Source organism: Hordeum vulgare, chromosome 1H (genome assembly GCF_904849725.1).
Source record: "Hordeum vulgare subsp. vulgare chromosome 1H, MorexV3_pseudomolecules_assembly, whole genome shotgun sequence".
NCBI lineage: Eukaryota > Viridiplantae > Streptophyta > Magnoliopsida > Poales > Poaceae > Hordeum > Hordeum vulgare.
The window spans coordinates 425,879,492-425,898,787 of NC_058518.1; the positions used below are offsets into that span (position 1 = coordinate 425,879,492).

At 48.3% G+C, this 19,296-nt stretch overlaps 1 pseudogene; it reads right to left on the reverse strand.

The window, feature by feature from the left end:
• Positions 1–9,546: 9,546 nt before the first annotated feature.
• On the reverse strand, positions 9,547–12,927 carry LOC123400035 (annotated as a pseudogene).
• Between the last annotated feature and the right edge of the window lie 6,369 nt (positions 12,928–19,296).

A 19,296-nucleotide genomic window follows, 5' to 3' on the forward strand; every position in this document is an offset into this window, starting at 1 on the left:
TTCGGGATACATCATCGTCTCCCCGTGCCTCGGTTATCTCTTACCCGAACCCTTTACTCATGCACTTTACTTTGTGATAGACATATTGTTTATTGTAATATATCTTGCTATCACCTAGTTGTTTATCTTGCTTAGCATAAGTTGTTGGTGCACATAGGTGAGCCTAGTTGTTTGTAGGTTTTGTGCTTGACATATTAAACGTTAGTTTTATTCCGCATTTGTTCAAGCCTAAACCTTAACTATTTTAAAGCGCCTATTCACCCCCCCTCTAGGCGACATCCACGTCCTTTTCACATTTTCATAGCCATTCCGAGATATATTGCCATGCAACTACCACCGTTTCATCTCATGACATGTGCCACCACTTCCATATTGCCATTGCATGATCGTAAGATAGCTAGCATGATGTTTCCATGGCTTGTCCGTTTTTTGATGTCATTGCTATGCTAGATCATTGTCACGGTACACTACCGAAGGCATTTCATATAGAGTCATCATTGCTCTAAGTATTGAGTTGTAAGTGTGATGATCATTATTAATAGAGCATTGTCCCATGTGAGGAAATAAAAGAGGCCAGCGAAGCCCATTTACAAAAAAGAGGCCAAAGATGCCCACCAAAATAAAAAAAATAAAAAAAATAAAAAAAGAGGCCAAAGAGCCCACAAAAAAATGAGAGAAAAGAGAGAAGGGACAATTGCTACTATCCTCTTTCCACACTTGTGCTTCAAATACCACTATGATCTTCATGACAGAGAGTCTCCTATGTTGTCACTTCCATATACTAGTGGGAAATTTTCATTATATAATTTGGCTTGTATATTCCAATGATGGGCTTCCTCAAAATTGCCCTAGGTCTTCGTGAGAAAGCAAGTTGGGTGCATACCCACTAGTTTCTTTTGTGAGCTTTCATACACTTATAAGCTCTAGTGCATCCGTTGCGTGGCAATCCCTACTCACTCACATTGATATCTATTGATGGGCATCTCCATAGCCCGTTGATACGCCTAGTTGATGTGAGACTATCTCCTCCTTTTTTGTCTTCTCCACGACCACCATATTCTATTCCACCTATAGTGCTATGTCCATGGCTCACACTCATGTATTGCATGAAAGTTGAAAAAGTTTGAGAACACTAAAGTATGAAACAATTGCTTGGCTAAAACCGGGGTTGTGCATGATTTAAATACGTTGTGTGGGGAAGATGGAGCATAGCCAGACTATATGATTTTGTAGGGATACCTTTCTTTGGCCAAGATATTTTGAGAAGACATGATTGCTTTGTTAGTATGCTTGAAATATTATTGTCTTTATGTCAAATGATAGACTATTGCTTCGAATCACTCGTGTTTTAGTATTCATGCCATGACTAGATTATATGATCAAGATTATGCTAGGTAGCATGCCACATCAAAAATTATCTTTTTTATAATTTACCTACTCGAGGACGAGCAGGAATTAAGTTTGGGGATGCTGATACGTCTCCGTCGTATCTATAATTTTTGATTGTTTCGTTCCAATATTCTACAACTTTCATATACTTTTGGCAACTTTTTATACTATTTTTGGGACTAACATATTGATTCAGTGCCCAGTGCCAGTTCCTGTTTGTTGCATGTTTTTTGTTTCATAGAATATCCATACCAAACGAAGTCCAAACGTAATAAAAACTTACGGGGATTTTTTTTGGAATATTTATGATTTTTGGGAAGAATAATCAACATGAGGCGATGCACGGAGGGCCCACAAGCCCTGTAGCCGCCACCAGAAGGTACGACGGCGGCTGGCAGGCTTGTGGAAACTCCTTAAGGAGGTTGGAGCCCTTCTTTCTCCTCAATAAATATAATATCCGGAAGAAAATCGTGTGAAAATTTCAGCCCAATCGAAGTTACGGATCTCCGGGAATTTAAGAAACGGTGAAACGCAGAATCTAGGAGCGGAGAAACAGAAGGACACACAGAGAGAGATCCAATCTCGGAGGGGCTCTCGCCCCTCCGCCACCATGGAGACCATGGACCAGAGGGGAAACCCTTCTCCCATCTAGGGAGGAGGTCAAGGAAGAAGAAGAAGGAGGGGGCTCTCCCCCCCTCTCTCCCGTCGGCGCCGGAACGCCGCCCGGGACATCATTGTGTGACGGCGATCTACACCAACACCTCCGTCATCTTCACCAACATCTCCATCATATTCCCCCATCTATATTCAGCGGTTCACTCTCCCGCAACCTGCTCTACCCTCTACTTGAACATGGTGCTTTATGCTACATATTATTATCCAATGATGTGTTGCTATCCTATGATGTCTGAGTAGATTATCGTTGTCCTATCGGTGATTGATGAATTGCTATGATTGGTACAATTTGCTTGTGGTTATGTTGCTGTCCTTTGGTGCCATCATATGATCGCGCGCGTGGATCACACCATAGGGTTAGTTGTATGTTGATAGGACTATGTATTGGCAGGCTAGAGTGACAGAAGCTTCAAACCTAGCATAGAAATTGATACATATGGGATTGAAGGGGGACCAATATATCTTATTGCTATGGTTGGGTTTTACCTCAATGAACGTTAGTAGTTGCGAACGCTTGCTAATAGTTCCAATCATAAGTGCATAGAATTCCAAGTAAGGGATGACATGCTAGCAGAGGCCTCTCCCACATGATACTTGCTATCGATCTAGTAACGTAGTCAATTGCTTAGGGACAATTCCGCAACTCCTACCACCACTTTTCCACACTCGTTAGACACTTGTTTTTGTTTATTTATCTAACCAGCCCCTAGTTTTATTTACGTGTTCTTTCCTTTCTTTCAAGCCTACCCTTTCACTCCTACAAAGTACTTCTAGTTTCATACTTGTTCTAGGTAAAGCGAACGTAAAGTGTGCGTAAAGTTGTATCAGTGGTCGATAGAACTTGAGGGAATATTTGTCCTGCCTTTAGCTCCTCGTTGGGTTCGACACTCTTACTTATCGAGAAAGGCTACAATTGATCCCCTATGCTTGTGGGTTATCAGGCTTGTCGATGGTGAAGGCTCTGTGGCCTGATGGCGTGGAGCCGGCGTCGATGAGCCGGCTCTCCCGCTGGCTTGCGGCTGGCGATGACCGCCTTGACGCCTGGCGTGCTTCGGCCGCGCGTGCTGGAGCCTACATGGCCCTGCGCTTGGCCAAGTTCTGGTACCGAAACCTGGACTTGGGCAAGCTCGTCGCTTAGCGCGACGACTCGGAGGGGGAGCTGCAGGCCATGGAGGAGGAGCTGCGCGTGAGGGCCAACGACATTGCCTCATATGCCGCCTGGGACGAGCTCAACTTGGAGTGGGGTGAAGGCGGAAATGTGATCCCTGAGGATCTGCATGGCCTTGAGCCCTATGACGCCGATGGCAGCTCCGACGAGACGGCCCGTGAGGTGGAAAATGCCGCCTCCAGCGACGAAGTGTACGCCGACTCCGCCGTGGACGGAGCCGAAAGCCCCCGCAGAGGAGACTGCGCCACCGCCTCAGGAGCAGCCGGCGATGGTGGAGCCACCACTTCAGGAGCAACAGCTGGGGCAACAGACGAGGCTGCCGCCCCTTAGCCGATCCTGTTTTTCTTTTTGTTGTCTGCAATGTTTTGTGAGTCCAACAGTTCCACCCACTAGGGGTGTAATGAACCTCGGCCGTGGGCCAATGCTTTTGAATGTATGGATTCTGCATTATATTCGTAATGTCATGCGTGCTGTTTTATATCTTCATCTTTTGATTCCTGCTTGACTTCCTTTTATCCAACCCCTCTACTCCTCTAGCTTCCACCCTGCCAGCCCGATAGTCGGGAGCCGGTCTGTGACTGGGTCGAGGTTTCTGACTTTGGGAATATAGGTCTTAGATTTTTTGAAGCCATCAAGACTTAAAGATTTAGACATAAACCAGCAGAGGCCGGCTAGAATGAGATCGTAAAAGATCAAGCCAACCCGAGCCGGTAACCTTTTTGTAGTCAAACTTTTCATGCATCCGGCCTTACCTGGCGTCGCCTCGCTAGCCGGATAGCCGGGAGATGGTCTGTAGCTGTTATGAGGTGACAAGGGATCGGTCCGGCGTACACTATGTGTTTTTCTACAACGTAAGGAAGTCGTCCGGGCGGCTAGCGAGCCCCCGAGCTTATTAGAGCCGGCAAGGGACTCACAGAGTGAGAACTCTAGATATGATTCTAAAAAGAAGCATATGTGCATGCTCTTTTCATTGCATTCATTAGAAATCCATGAAGAGGGAGAAAGATACATATGTGCATGCTCTTTCCATGTCTGATACTTGCCTTCTAGCAATAGAACGGGCGAAGCAACACCGGGTTCCATGGACGTTCCGTCTCCTGGCCGGAGTCGTCCCTCTTGCGCTTCCTTGGCTTCTAGGCATCGATCAAGTAGTATGCGTTGTTGTGCAATGCCCTACTGATGATGAAGGGTCCCTCCCATGGGGATGAGAGCTTGTGTTGGCCGGCTGTGCGCTGGATTCTTCTGAGCACCAAGTCTCCCTCTCTGAAAGAGAGGGGCTTGATCTTCTTGCTGTGGTAGTACCTCAGCTTTTGTTGATAGATGGCCGTCCGGCTCAAGGCTAGATCCCTTACTTCCGCGAGGAGATCAACACCGTCTTCTCTTGCCTCCTTCGCCTCCGTTTCTGTGTACAGGGTGACCCAAGGCGAGTCGAACTCGATATCTGTAGGGATGATAGCCTCGGACCCGTATACCAGAAAGAACGGGGTGAAGCCGGTTGACCGGTTGGGTGTGATGCGGAGGCTCCACAGTACTGCCGGCTAATCTTCGATCCAGCAGTCAGCTGACCTGAAAAGTGGTGCCACCAGTCTTGGCTTGATGCCGGCCAGGATTAGGCCGTTGGCCCTCTCCACCTGGCCATTGGACTCGGGATGTGCCACTGACGCCAAGTCGAGCCGGATGCCTACCTTGGAGCAGTAGAGCGCCAAGGCACCCTTGGCGAAGTTAGTGCTGTTGTCGGTGATGATGCTGTGGGGGATGCCATATCGGGCAGAGATGTCCGTGATGAACTTGACAGCCTGGATCCACTTGGTAAATTTGTCGATGGCCACCAAGAGGTGAGTCATGCCACCGCGAGCCGTCTTGAAAGGCCCCACCATGTCCAACCCCCAGACGGCGAAAGGCCATGAAAAGGGGATGGTTTTGAGGGCTGAACGGCATGTGGCTCTGCGCGCCAAAGCGTTGGCAGCCCTCGCATTTGTTGACCATGTCCACGGCCTCCTCGAGGGTCGTGGGCCAGTAGAATCCGTGGCAGAACGCCTTGACCACCAGGGTTCTAGCAGCGGCATGATGCCCGCACTCCCCCTGGTGAATGTCTCTGACGATCTCCTGTCCCTTTTCTGATTCGACGCAGCGCTGGAACACGCCAGTCACGCTACGCCGAACCAGCTCGCGATTGATGATGGCGTAGGCTGCAGATCTGCGCTGGATCTGCCTCGCCTCCGCCTCCTCTTGAGGAAGTTCGCCGCGAAGGAGGAAGACCAGGATGGGTTGAGCCCATGACGGAGCCGACACAAGGGTTGGCTCCGTCTCGACCTGACTGTCGGGGGCTTCTGTAGCCCCCGTGCTTGATGAAGCAGTCGCAGGCTCGAGACATTGTGTCTCTGTTGCCGCTGTGGCAGCCGGCTCGCCGTCTACCTCAACGACGTCCACCCACTGGGTGTCGAGACGACAAGATCGAGGCTTGGCGGGGCTGGATTTGTTATTGTAGCGGGTGAGGTAACCGTAGCCGGCGAAGCAGTTGTAGCCGGTGCCACAATTGGAGTCGGCAGAGCCAGCGCAGCCGGCACAGGAGCTGTAGCCGGTGCAGCCGGCATAGCCGACGGCGCTTGCACCGAAGAATCAGCCAGCACAAAAATTGATGCCGACTCTGGAGATGGCCTAATAGACGGCTTGTGCAGCTGCTCGAGGGAGACGCCGGCTGGGATGGCCTCTCTCATGGAGCCAATCTTAGCCAATGTATCGGCCGCCTCGTTGTCCGCCTTGGGAACATGGTGGAACTCGCAACCCTCGAAAGGGCCACTGAGCTGCTGGGTGAGGAAGCGGTAGCTTGCCATGTTGGCGTCCCTGGCGTCCCATTCGCCAGAAACTTGCTGCACCACAAGGTCTGAGTCGCGGAAGCAGATGAGCCGCTGGATGCCAATCTCCTTGGCGAGCCGGAGGCCATGAGCGAGTGCTTCATATTCGGCGACATTGTTGGAGGCGGCGAAGTGGATCTGGAGAGCATACTTGAGATGGTCTCCTTCCACACTACAAGGAATATGCTAATACACGACGCTATATTTTCATCGCTACATCGTCACGGTTTTTAGTTTACGACGATCTTACGATGAAAAACCAAGCGTCGAAAACGGAGCGTCACAAATGAACAACATCGACGTTTTGATCGAAATCGTCGTAACTTTTACGATGATTCCTGGATCGTCGTAACCTTTACGACGATCCTAAATTGTCGTTGGCAATCTAACCCAGTCCTACGTGGCAAAATTACGACGAAATCAAAACGTCAAGGTTGAAATCAGCCCAACCCATTTCAATTGATCACATGGGCTGATTTTATGTTTTTGAGCTTTTTCTTATTGGGCTTCTTTTTGGGCCTTAGCCTATTTACAGCCACTTTAATATATTTTTTCAATTTTTTTTGTATCCTTATAATTTGGGCCCCGGCCTTTTAGTGCCCAAATACATTTGGTCCAGTTTCAATTTTGGCCGTTTTTCATTTTTAAATTCAACAACTTTTCGTTCCAGAACTTGGTTTCTTTTCTATTTGTTGGGCCTTTTCAACCCAATTATTTGTCCAATATTAAATCCAATACTATTTCATATTCAAATCAAGAAAACTCCAAGTCAAATTAAAATCATCCATCATATAACATCACATAATACATCTCCCAAGTTTACATAACACAATAACTCATCTCATGAATACATTTCCTTACACAGAAATATAGCAAGAACAGACAGAATTACACAATAAAACAATGACACATCTGCTAACAATGGAGTTCATTCCACTCTTCTATGAGACATAGGTTCAGAAATTTTTATGTTGTGTTGATTTGAATGTCCCAAGTAGGCATCATCGACATCTTCTCACCACTTTCCTAGCAACAGAGAAAGAGACAAAACAAAAAAACATTAGACCGTAATATTGCCTACAAAGCAAAAATACCATGGAAACCACGACGTACTTTTTCTATGGACTACTGTTTACATAGCCTACTGTGAATCTTTAAGTTTTTACCTGAATTATTGACTACAGTTTACATTGCCTACTATTAATCTTTAATCAAAATGATATGCTGCATTAGCACTCAAACTTCAATAGCAGTTTAATCAGGTATCAGGACATACCTTCTGATTTATAGATTAGTGCACCATTGATAGTAATCACGATGTGAGGGTCAGCAGGATTAATAGTAGTACATCTAGCATATAGAATCAGTACCGATAAGGCCTGATAAAAAGAAATAGATACCAGAGGCATATTAAATGAAATATACTCTAGGATCCGATCCATGCATGAAAATAGAGGAAGTGGAACCTTACCAGGAAACTATAAACATCGATTGCAATATACTGATACAAGTTCTTCCCAAGAAACGGAGACAAGAAAGCATAGACTGCTATACACACCAAGAAGAACACTGTTATAGCAACCACCTGCCGAAAAAACACCATTCAAAGTTTGTAGAAGAAGAAAGAGTGTTTAGTATATCAAACCATTGACCGAACGGCTGACAAGAAAATACAAGTCACAACCAACCAAACATAACCTGAACTGAGCACTGACAAACACCACTAGGGCTAAAACTAGACAAAACAAAAACAGCTCAGGGAGGAGCCAACAGCTAGCGTCAGCTTTAATCTGAGTTATGAGTAATGATCTGGGGAGTCAAGATGGAATGTACTTGTTATAAAAAATCAAACAGCTTGCAGTGGCAGCAACATAGAAGGAAGTGTAAATCCAACCTAGACGCCAGAACTTGAGCAAAAAAGCAAGACCGAAACCTCCACCAAAAACTGAAAGCGAACTAAGGACTCCTAACCCTAGGTTTGTCATAAACAATAAGCATTTGAAGTCATAAAACCGTCAAATTTACATGTAATTTTTTTAATTATTTACACAAGTTAACCAGTTAACCAGGCTTGCTCAGATATGGAAGATCTCTTGTAAAGTACAAGATCAAAGATAAAAAAGCCTTTGCCTATTTTCTTGATCTTTTAAACTACAATCTTTAAATTAATGAGGAAGGAGAGGTAAAGACGATCAGTTCAGATGAAGGTAAAGTGGCAAACAGGGTGGTTTCGTCTGTACATGTACCAGAGAGCCATAAGTAACTGTATTTTCTAAGTAAAGAGACGATCAGTCCATTTGGATGTCAAAAATGGAACATCCCTACGGAATGGAACAACTCCAAGCAAAATGAACTGGTAAAGAGGACAATGTTTAGATCAATGAGATTTATTCATCTTATCCTTATCAGTTAGGATATTTTAAAGAGCATTGAAACTAGTAATAGGCTTCAATCTCATTAAAATGAAATAATTACTCAAACAAAAGGATCGCATTATAATTCACTATCACATAATGCAGAACTAAAGACAGATGTGAGTACATCAAAATCTTGATATCCACACCCATGGAAAAAAGTTGACAGAACCAGCAACTGATCCGCAATAAATACCGTGATCATCATCACAATAATCAGTGTGCGGATCGGGAAACTAGCACCAAGTAGAACCTTGACTAATAAACAACGATCCATAAAGATACTTGCAAATGAGAAACTGTAAATGTGCCATATACATTAACTTAAGCCAGTCAAGATTTGGAAGTTAGAACACCTGTTTCTCACTTCACCACTGTTGAACAACGACAATTAACACCAATAGGTCTGTTTCTGGTCTATCTTACGAATTATGATTTCTGTTAATTCATGCTTTAAGAGAGAAAAAATTCATCAAACACGCCTAAACGTCTGGTCAGTGTAGCTATAAACAAACATTTGTGATTTAGCTACTAGCAATGATAAAGTCAATACACCATGAGAGAAGTTTCGACCCTCAAAATATTGCAGAGAACCTAAGTGCAGAGAAATCCCAGGGGGAGGGGAGATAAAAGTTTTCCAGAACAAGCCACATCTACAACACCATATTTTCCTTCTTTTTTTTCTTTGCGGGGGGATACAGCACCATATTTTTCACAAAAATAAACATCAAGCTTCTCTAATCAGTCATCGGAGTTGCATCAAGGATCTTTTTCTAGATATATCTCAGTCACATGACAAAGGAAAAGTTTAGATATGAAATCGGGGTAATTAAGTTGCAATGAGCATTCACAGAAAATTAGCACAAATCGACATTACATCTAGCTACTGCTGCGAATCCAACCACCAACCCACCAAACGACTCAAATCTCCCACCCCAAATCCTGAACAGAGCAGGAAATCCAACGGATCTCCGAAGAGGCGTCCTAGACGCCGGATCCATCCATCGCACGACGGGCCCAAGAAACCGTCTATTCACCTCAGAGGTCAGACGAGCAGGGCAAACAGAAGCACCCAAACCGACGCGGGGCTGACAGGGGCCCTTTCTTTAGCTCCAGAGAAGCCGCTCCTGCCAGCGGGGAAGGGCTTGACCTCGCCATCGGACTCCTTGTCCACGAACCCCTCGAACATCAATCAGCAGCAGCACATGAACAACATAAGCAATCAACAGAGGCAGAGCACAGCAGCAGTAGCAACAATAAGCAATTAGCAGTAGCATCACATGAACATCAATCAACATCAGCACATGAACAACGTAAGCAATCAGCAGAAGCAGAGCACAGCAGCAGCAGCACTTGACGAGCAACAACAGGCCAGCAACTCAACAATAAATTGAAGCAGAAGAGATGAAAGAGGTCTAGGTTACCTTGGTCGCCGTTGGAAGGAGAGGCTGCTGCAGTTCAGGACTTGCTCCGGTGAGAGGCTATCAAGAACGCCTTCGGGTAGTTCCCCGAACCAGGCCTGAATAGAATTGCACAACATGATTAACCCCTATGTTTTCGCCGGGCAGAGGTACCAAATGTGTGGAAACCCAAAACATATATAATTTGAAGAGCTAAGGGTGTGAGGGAATTGATTGTAATTATGTCATCAGTATCAGAGTAGCATTATTTTCTGTCAGAAAAGAAGTTCATTAGGATGCAAAATTTAAGAATGGCCGACTGTGTGTGTGGTATTAGACTCTTGGGACTTGGACCCTTAAATCTTAATGAGGCATTTTTATTTTGCAAATTAAAAGTAGAGAGTTACCAATAGTAATATGCGTTCCATGATTACTAAAAACAGTACTCTGAAATATTCTAAGGAACCCAATCATGCAGAAATTTATGTTTTGGACAAAACACTTCAAGCATTACCGCATCTTCTATTTCATTCACAAGAAGTGTCAGCAACAAATTTGGGAGTTCCATTACTTCAGCTAGTAGAAGCGTAGAAGGTATATTATTTCTGAAGCATGATATCACATTGTACTAAATTATAAACCCATTCAAGTAAGTAAATATTCTGCATGTCCATTATACGAGTTATTTGCATAGAAGGCACAAACAAATTATAAACCATAGAAATGAATCCTACATTCAGGTACGTCACTTCTGGTTGGCACTGCAATCTGCAGTAGAACTACTTTGTATTCATAATCCAATTCCTTGTTTTCCACAAGAAATTTATCAAAGGCCAACACCTTTTGCAGGAATCCTTTAATCATGTCTAGCCGGTCCACACCAAGTATTACCTATCACATTAGCAAACAAAAACGATTGCTTAGATGTAGGTGGATGGATGGATGGATGTAGATAGATGGATGGATGTTGCTGGGCACCCATCCGTCGAGCTCGAAGGTCAAGAAGTACTTGACCTTGATGAGCCACACGAGGATGCATATGAGGCCGATGATCATGATGAGCGCCTCGCTGAACTCGTTGAGCTTCTTTTTGAGCGACATGTCGTCGCCCTCCTGCAAGGCCTCGTGGATCTGCGAGTGGATCTTGCCAATCTCGGTGGCCATCCCGGTAAGCACGACGAGGTAGACGGCGCTGCCATTGACGACGGTGGTGCCCGCGAACACCATGCAGTCCTTGGCCTAGATGTCGGCATCGTCGGCCGGCACGGCGTGGGCCGTCTTGTTGACGGAGTTGGTCTCGCCGGTGAGCTACTCCTGCTCGACCCGGAAGTTCGACAAGACGATCCTGAGGACGCGCATGTCGGCGGGGACCTTGTCCCCTACGCGGACCATGACGACGTCCCCCACGACGAGGTCACGCGCGGGGAGGGCGGGCGCCCACTCGGCGTCGCGGAGCACGGCGGCGTGGTCGGACTGAATCTGGCGCAACGTCTCGAGTGCCTTCTCGGCGTTGGTCTCCTGCCAGACCCCGACGGCGGCGTTGACGACGTGGATGAGGAAGATGACGAGCGGCTCGACGAAGGCCGAGAGCGTGAGCGTGCGGGCCGACGAGGAGAGCGCGAGCGCGAACGAGACGGCGCCGACGGCGAGAGGGATGCGCACCAGCGTGTCCTCGAACTGCTGCGCCACGAGCTGCAACACTGAGGTCCCCGGGTGGTCGAGCAGCTCATTGGGCCCGTGCGCACGCAGCCGCGCCGCCGCCTCCGACGAGGACAGCCCGCGGTCCCTGTCCTCAAACGAGGTGGTGGGGATCGGGAGGGGGGCGGGGACGGGGAGGAGGTGGCGGCGGCGGCGAGGAGATGGGGACTAGGGAGGAAGGGTGGGATGGGGGGATCTGACCTAGGGTTTGGGCTGCTTTTTTTAGTTTTTTTTTTCTGTAGATAGATGGATGGATGGATGTGGGATGAAGAGATGGATGGATGGATGGATGGGCACCATGTCATCGATCTGTGGGAAGGGTTTTGATTGGTTCGGAAAATCAGTGATTTAAAATACTCCCTTCGTCCCAAAATAACTGTCTCAACTTTGTACTAGCTCTAGTACAAACTTGTACTAAGCTTGCAAATACTAAAAATAGAGGAATCTATGTTTTGGGCACATAGGTGATGTGGAAAAAATTCAACTCATCAGGATATTCCTATCTAGTACCTCCTTCACAAAGCTATTAGCTGAACACAAACTTTGGAAATTTGATGAGAGAGATTTACTAGGCAAATCCTTACGAAAGTTTTCATGAGACAATGATTTGGATAGGAAAGAGTGCCCTCAAAATATGAGGGTAATCAAAGAAATAGAAATAGCACTTCCTTCACAAAGTGCTATTCTAAACAGAATAGGAAAATGAATATTGTTGAATTGTTTTTGAACTATGGAAGGAAAGGTTTTCACATATTTGAGAAATATATGATCCAAAGTATTTATGAGAATTTTTCGAGAATTTTTGGAATGACAGAATAGTAGGTTGCTTCACAAACTAGCATGAGGTGGGATAGAATGGACCCACGAGTGACATGTTAACATAGTTAGAACATGTTACGACATTGTTACAATCATCGTAAAAGTTATGACGATCTCATCTTATGTGGTTACGACGTTTTTGACTCACATCGTCGTAATTTATATGTAGATTTGATCCCCTCAAATGGTTTACGACGATCTCGGATGAAATCGTCATAGATTTATGACGAACTCGTCAACGACATCTTAAAAAACGTCATGTATGAGCATATTTCTTGTAGTGCCAGAGACGTCAAAACGATGTCGGCTCCCACACCAGTCCGCATCTTTAAGCCATCGAAGTGCATCCGCCAATGCGTGGAGTCTGGAGGTGGTGGCTCAAACTGGGTTTCAGCCCAGTCGACCAGGAAGTCGGCCACCACCTGAGATTTGATGGTAGTGCGAGGCTCGTAGCGGATATCGTGGTCAGACCACTTGGCGATCCTGCCCGTCGCGTCACGGTCGTCCATGATTTCTGAAAGTGGAGCGATGCTCACCATAGTGATGGCATGCTCTTGGAAGTATTGCTTCAACTTCTTTGCAGCAAGGTAAACACCATAACACATTTTTTGGTAGTGGGGATAGTTTTGCTTGGAGGCGGATAAGACCCCGCTGAGGTAGTAGATAGGGCATTGCACTAACAGTACCTTGCCCTCTTCCTTGCGTTCAACTACCAGCACTAGACTAACCACGCAAGTGGTCGCTGCAATGCATATGAGTATGGGTTCCCTTTCACCCGGCGCTGCCAAGATTGGCACGCTTGAGATGACCCGCTTGAGGTCGCGGAAGGCTTCGTCCGCTTGGTCGTTCCACTCAAATTTCGTCATCTTCTTCATGAGCTGGTAGAGTGGAAGGGCCTTCTCACCGAGCCGGCTGACGAATCGGCTAAGGGACGCCAGGCAGCCGGCGAACTTCTGGACGTCTAGGATGCGAGCCGGCTTCACCATCCGTTTGATGGTGCCGATCTTCTCGGGGTTCGCCTCGATGCCCCGAGCGGACACGAAGAACTCCAAGAGCTTTCTGCTTAGAACCCCAAAGACGCACTTCTCCGGGTTGAGACGGATCTTGTACTCGTGCAGGTTGGCGAACGTCTCCCGCAGGTCGTCGAGGAGGCTGAAATGCTGCTTGGTCTTTACGAAGATGTCATCCACATAGACGTGGATGTTTCTGCCGATCTGTGGCAGTAGGCACTGCTACATGCAGCGTTGGAATGTCGCACCAACGTTCTTCAAACCGAACGTTATGGTGGTGTAGCAGTAGGCCCCGAAGGGCATGATGAAGGAGGTCTTCAGGCGATCAGCTGGATCCAGCTTGATTTGATGGTAGCCTGAATAAGCATCTAGAAATGACAGCATTTCACAGCCTGCAGTGGAGTCGATCACTTGATCTATCCGAGGCAACGCAAAAGGGTCTTTCGGACAGGCCTTATTCAGGCCTGTGTAGTCGATACACATTCGCCATGTGTTGTTCTTCTTTAGCACCAGGACTGGATTAGCTAACCAGTCCGGGTGGAAAACCTCCATGATGAAGCCGACTACAAGGAGCCGGGTAATCTCTTCTCCGATGGTATGCCGCTTCCCCTCAGTGAAGCGACGCAAAGGTTGTTTTACCGGCTTTGCATCCGGTCGCACGTGAAGTTTGTGCTCGGTGTACTTCCTCGGAACACCCGACATGTCTTTGGGGGACCATGCAAAGATGTCCCGATTCTCACGGAGGATGTCGACGAGCTCGCCTTCCTATTTGGGGCTGAGGCCAGCCCCGATGGTGACACATTTCTTGGGATTTGCAGGGTCGAGTGGCACCTGCTTGGTTTCTTTGGCCGGCTTGAAGGAGCCTTCGCCGGCCGACTAGTATGGAGGCGAAGGGATCGCCGGCTGCTCGGTAGGCCGAGCCACGAGCCGGTCAATCTGTCTCCTCTCCTCAGCAATCACCAGGGCGTCGGCCAGGCGGCTGCTGTCCTGTGCACACTCGAGCGACTTCTTGTAGTTGCCAGTAATGGTGATGATGCCCTTTGGACCCGGCATCTTCATCTTCAGGTAGGCGTAGTGGGGGATAGCCATGAACTTGGCCAGAGCCGGTTTTCCCAGCAGCGCGTGATACGGGCTGTTGAGGTCCACTACCTCAAACCATATGGACTCGCGACGGAAGTGAGCCTTGTCGCCGAAGAGGACGTCCAGCTGGATTTTGCCGATAGGCGAGCAGGACTGCCCCGGCACGATGCCGTGGAAGACAGTGCTGGTCGGCAGGACGTCCGTCTCCTTGAGCCCGAGCTTGAGGAGAGTGTCGAGGTAGAGGATGTTGATGCTCCTGCCGCCGTCGACCAACACCTGGGAGAACTGGTAGGTGAGCCTCTTGGAGGCGAAGGTGGGGTCGAGGACGAGCGCGTATGAGCCCGGGTTGGGCATCACCGCAGGATGGTCGACCCTACTCCATGTGATGGGCTTTTCAGACCAATGCATGTATTGGGGAACAAGGGGGACCGTGGCATTCACCTCACGCCGTCGCTGGCGCAGGCTATGCTTGTCGTTGCCTTCACTGGTGAAGATGACGAATGCTCCGTCTTGATGGGGGTAGTTGTCGTGGAGGCGGCCGTCGTCGTGAGGCGGCGGCGGTGGAGCCGGGGCAGGACCAGGAACCGGGGCTTGAGGTGCAGCCTGTGCACCTGGGGCAGCTGGCAAGCCCTTCCCTTGCGACAGCCGTCGTGCAAAGTTGCACCGTCGAAGGGTGTGGGTAGAAGGCTGTGCCCCAGATTGTATTTTGCACGATGCGTCAAGCACCTGCTCGAAAGTCTGCATGGGCAACCAGTTGCTCTTGTTGGGCCGCTTTCGTTGGGAGCCGGCTTGAGAAGCCGATGCCTCACCCTCCGCGCTAGCTACCAACTTGTTGTTGGAGCGCGAATCTAGCTGATCTGCCTTGCGCTTGTTGTTGTTCTGGCCGCCTCGATTATCCCTAGCCAGCTTAGGAGTAGCCGGCGTGGGGACAGCCTTGTCTGAGGCGGTCACCTTGACTCGCATCACGGAGTCGGCCGTGGCGTACTTGTCCGCCTTGGCCATGAGCATCGCCAGAGAGGTGGGCTCGGAGCACATGAGCTTGTGCTTGAGGAGACTGTCATCTCGGCAACCGTCAATGAAGTACTGGATGGCCTGTACCTCATGCTCTCCCTTGCAGGAGTTGTGAAGCTCTGTCCAGCGAGTGACGTAGTCACGAAGGGGTTCGTCGGGTCTCTGGACGCACATGGCCAGCTCGCGAGGCCGGCCAGGGCGCTTGTAGGTGCCAGTGAAGTTGCGGACGAACGCCTCCTCGAAGTCCACCCATGAGTTGACGCTGCCGGCTGGAAGGCTGTTAAGCCAAGTCCGAGCCGAGCCGGCCAACATGAGTGGCGCGTAGCGGACTGCTACGCATTTGTTGCCCCTGGCAATGCCAACGGCGGTGGTGTAGTCAATCAGCTAGTCCTCTAGCTTGGCGGTGCCATTGTACTTGGGAGTATCCCGAGGTAAAGTGAAGCCTCGGGGAAACGGCTCCCCTCGGATCCGGGGGCCGAAGTAGGCCGGACCGATGGGGCCGTCTTCCTCCAGAAGGGATGACTGTGCCAAGGCATTGAGACGCCTGCGGGCGTCCTGATCGCCCTGGGGAACGCGAGCGTCGATCCGAGCCGCGATCGTAAGGGCAACTTGCGAGCCGGTGGCATGGGTCCTCCCCTGATTAGGAACATCATATACAAAGTCGCTCTCGTCACCTCCACGACGCCGACTCGAAGTATGCTCGCTATGGCGCTGGGAGCGCCTGTCTTGGCTTCCCTCGCCCTTCCGGCCGTAAGTGTGATGCGAGGAAGATCCCTCGGCGTGCTGATGACCGCTTGGGTTGTGGCGCGCTCCAGGGTTGGGTCCCAGAGACTCTGACTGGGCTTCACCGGGGTCAAGCCATATCTGCTGCTCATTGGCGGCGTCAAGGAGATCCTTGACCCGCTTCTCCTGGAAGGCGCGCTCGTCGCCCTCCAAGCTTGCCATTTCTGCCATGGCCGCCTAGGCCACTCGCAAGTTGGCTGCAGGAGTCTCGTAGATGGGCTGCTTGCCGCCTAGAATCTCGGTAATGACTCGGTCGCGGTCGCAGACCGAGCCAATCTGGCTAGGGGTGTCGGAAATCGGAGTGAGGCCGTATGCAGAGTTATGCTCGCGCTGCGTGGCCTCCATGCGGCATTTCGCCGAAGCGATGGCGATGCCCTCCTCCAAGATCTGCCTGCGAGCCTCCTCCAGCGAAGCTCGTGCGTCATTAGAGTTTGTGGAGGCGGCGATGGGCGTCTTCAGGCCGGTAAGCGCAGCCTGAAGAGTGTCAGCGGCGGCAGCAGCAGGATCAGCAGCGTGTGATGACGTTTTGCCCTGAGCCGTGCTGGTGCCGGCGCCGATGACCATCACCTCCATGATGTTGGAGACGGTGGTGACATGGTATGGCGTGAAGAACCCCACGGACGGCGGAGGGCCGTCAAGACGAGTATGTTGTTGGGGAACACGTCGTGCGTAGGCGTATCAGCGATAGAGAGCCTACTGAAGCTGGCGCATAGCACCTTGATAACCCACAAGTATAGGGGATCAATTGTAGACTTTCTCGATAAGTAAGAGTGTCGAACCCAAGGAGGAGCTAAAGGCAGGACAAATATTCCCTCAAGTTCTATCGACCACTGATACAACTCTACGCACACTTTACGTTCGCTTTACCTAGAACAAGTATGAAACTAGAAGTACTTTGTAGGGGTGATAGGAAAGGCTTGCAAGAAAGTAAAGAACACATAAATAAAACTAGGGGCTGGTTAGAAGAAGAAACAAATACATTAGTCTAACGAGTGTGGAAAAGTGGTCGTAGGAATTGCGGAACTGTCCCTAAGAAATTGACTACGTTACCAGATCGATAGCAAGTATCATGTGAGAGAGGCCTCTGCTAGCATGTCATCCCTTACTTGGAATTCTATGCACTTATGATTGGAACTATTAGCAAGCGTCCGCAACTACTAACGTTCATTAAGGTAAAACCCAACCATAGCAATAAGATATATTGGTCCCCCTTCAATCCCATATGCATCAATTTCTATGCTAGGTTTAAAGCTTCTATCACTCTAGCCTGCCAATACATAGTCCTATCAACATACAACTAACCCTATGGTGTGATCCATGCGCGCGATCATATGATGGGCACCAAAGGACAGCAACATAACCACAAGCAAATTAAACCAATCATAGCAATTCGTCAATCACCGATAGGACAACGATAATCTACTCAGACATCATAGGATAGCAACACATCATTGGATAATAATATGTAGCATAAAGCACCATGTTCAAGTAGAGGGTACATCGGGTTGCGGGAGAGTGAACCGCTGAATATAGATGGGGGAAGATGATGGAGATATTGGTGAAGATGACGGAGGTGTTGGTGTAGATCGCCGTCACACGATGATGTCCTGGGCGGCGTTCTGGCGCCGCCGGGAGAGAGGGGGAGAGAGCCCCCCTCCTTCTTATTCTTCTTTGACCTCCTCCCTAGATGGGAGAAGGGTTTCCCCTCCGATCCACGGTCTCCATGGCGGCGGAGGGGCGAGAGCCCCTCCGAGATTGGATCTCTCTCTCTTTGTCCTTCTGTTTCTGCGCTCCCAGATTCTACGTTTCACCCTTTCTTAAATTCCTGGAGATCCGTAACTCCGATTGGGCTGAAATTTTAACACGATTTTCTTCCGGGTATTATATTTCTTGCGGCAAAAGAAGGGCTCGAACTGCCTTAAGGAGTGGCCACAAGCCTGCCAGCCGCTGCCGTACCTCCTGGTGGCGGCTAGAGGGCTTGTGGCCCCTCCGTGCATCGCCTCGCGTTGATTCTTCTTCCCAAAAATCATATATATTCCAAAAAAGTCCCCGTAAGTTTTTATTACGTTTGGACTTCGTTTGGTACAGATATTCTGTGAAACAAAAAACATGCAACAAACAGGAACTGGCACTGGGCACTGGATCAATATGTTAGTCCCAAAAATAGTATAAAAAGTTGCCAAAAGTATATGAAAGTTGTAGAATATTGGCATGAAACAATCAAAAATTATAGATACGACGCAGACGTATCAGCATCCCCAAGCTTAATTCCTGCTCGTCATGGAGTATGTAAATGATAAAAAAGATAATTTTTGATGTGGGATGCTACCTAGCATAATATTGATCATATAATCTAATCATGGCATGAATACTAAAACACGAGTGATTCGAAGCAATAGTCTATCATTTGACATAAAGACAATAATATTTCAAGCATACTAACAAAGCAATCATGTCTTCAAAATATCATGTCCAAAAAAAGTTATCCCTACAAAATCATATAGTCTGGCTATGCTCCATCTTCCCCGCACAACGTATTTAAATCATGCACAACCCCGGTTTTAGCCAAGCAATTGTTTCATACTTTAGTGCTCTCAAACCTTTTCAACTTTCACGCAATACATGAGCGTGAGCCATGGACATAGCACTATAGGTGGAATAGAATATGGTGGTCGTGGAGAAGACAAAAAAGGAGGAGATAGTCTCACATCAACTAGGCGTATCAACGGGCCATGGAGATGCCCGTCAATAGATATCAATGTGAGTGAGTAGGGATTGCCACGCAACGGATGCACTAGAGCTTATAAGTGTATGAAAGCTCGCAAAAGAAACTAGTGGGTGAGCACCCAACTTGCTTACTCACGAAGACCTAGGGCAATTTTGAGGAAGCCCATCATTGGATTATACAAGCCAAGTTATATAATGAAAATTTCCCACTAGTATATGGAAGTGACAACATAGGAGACTCTCTATCATGAAGATCATAGTGCTATT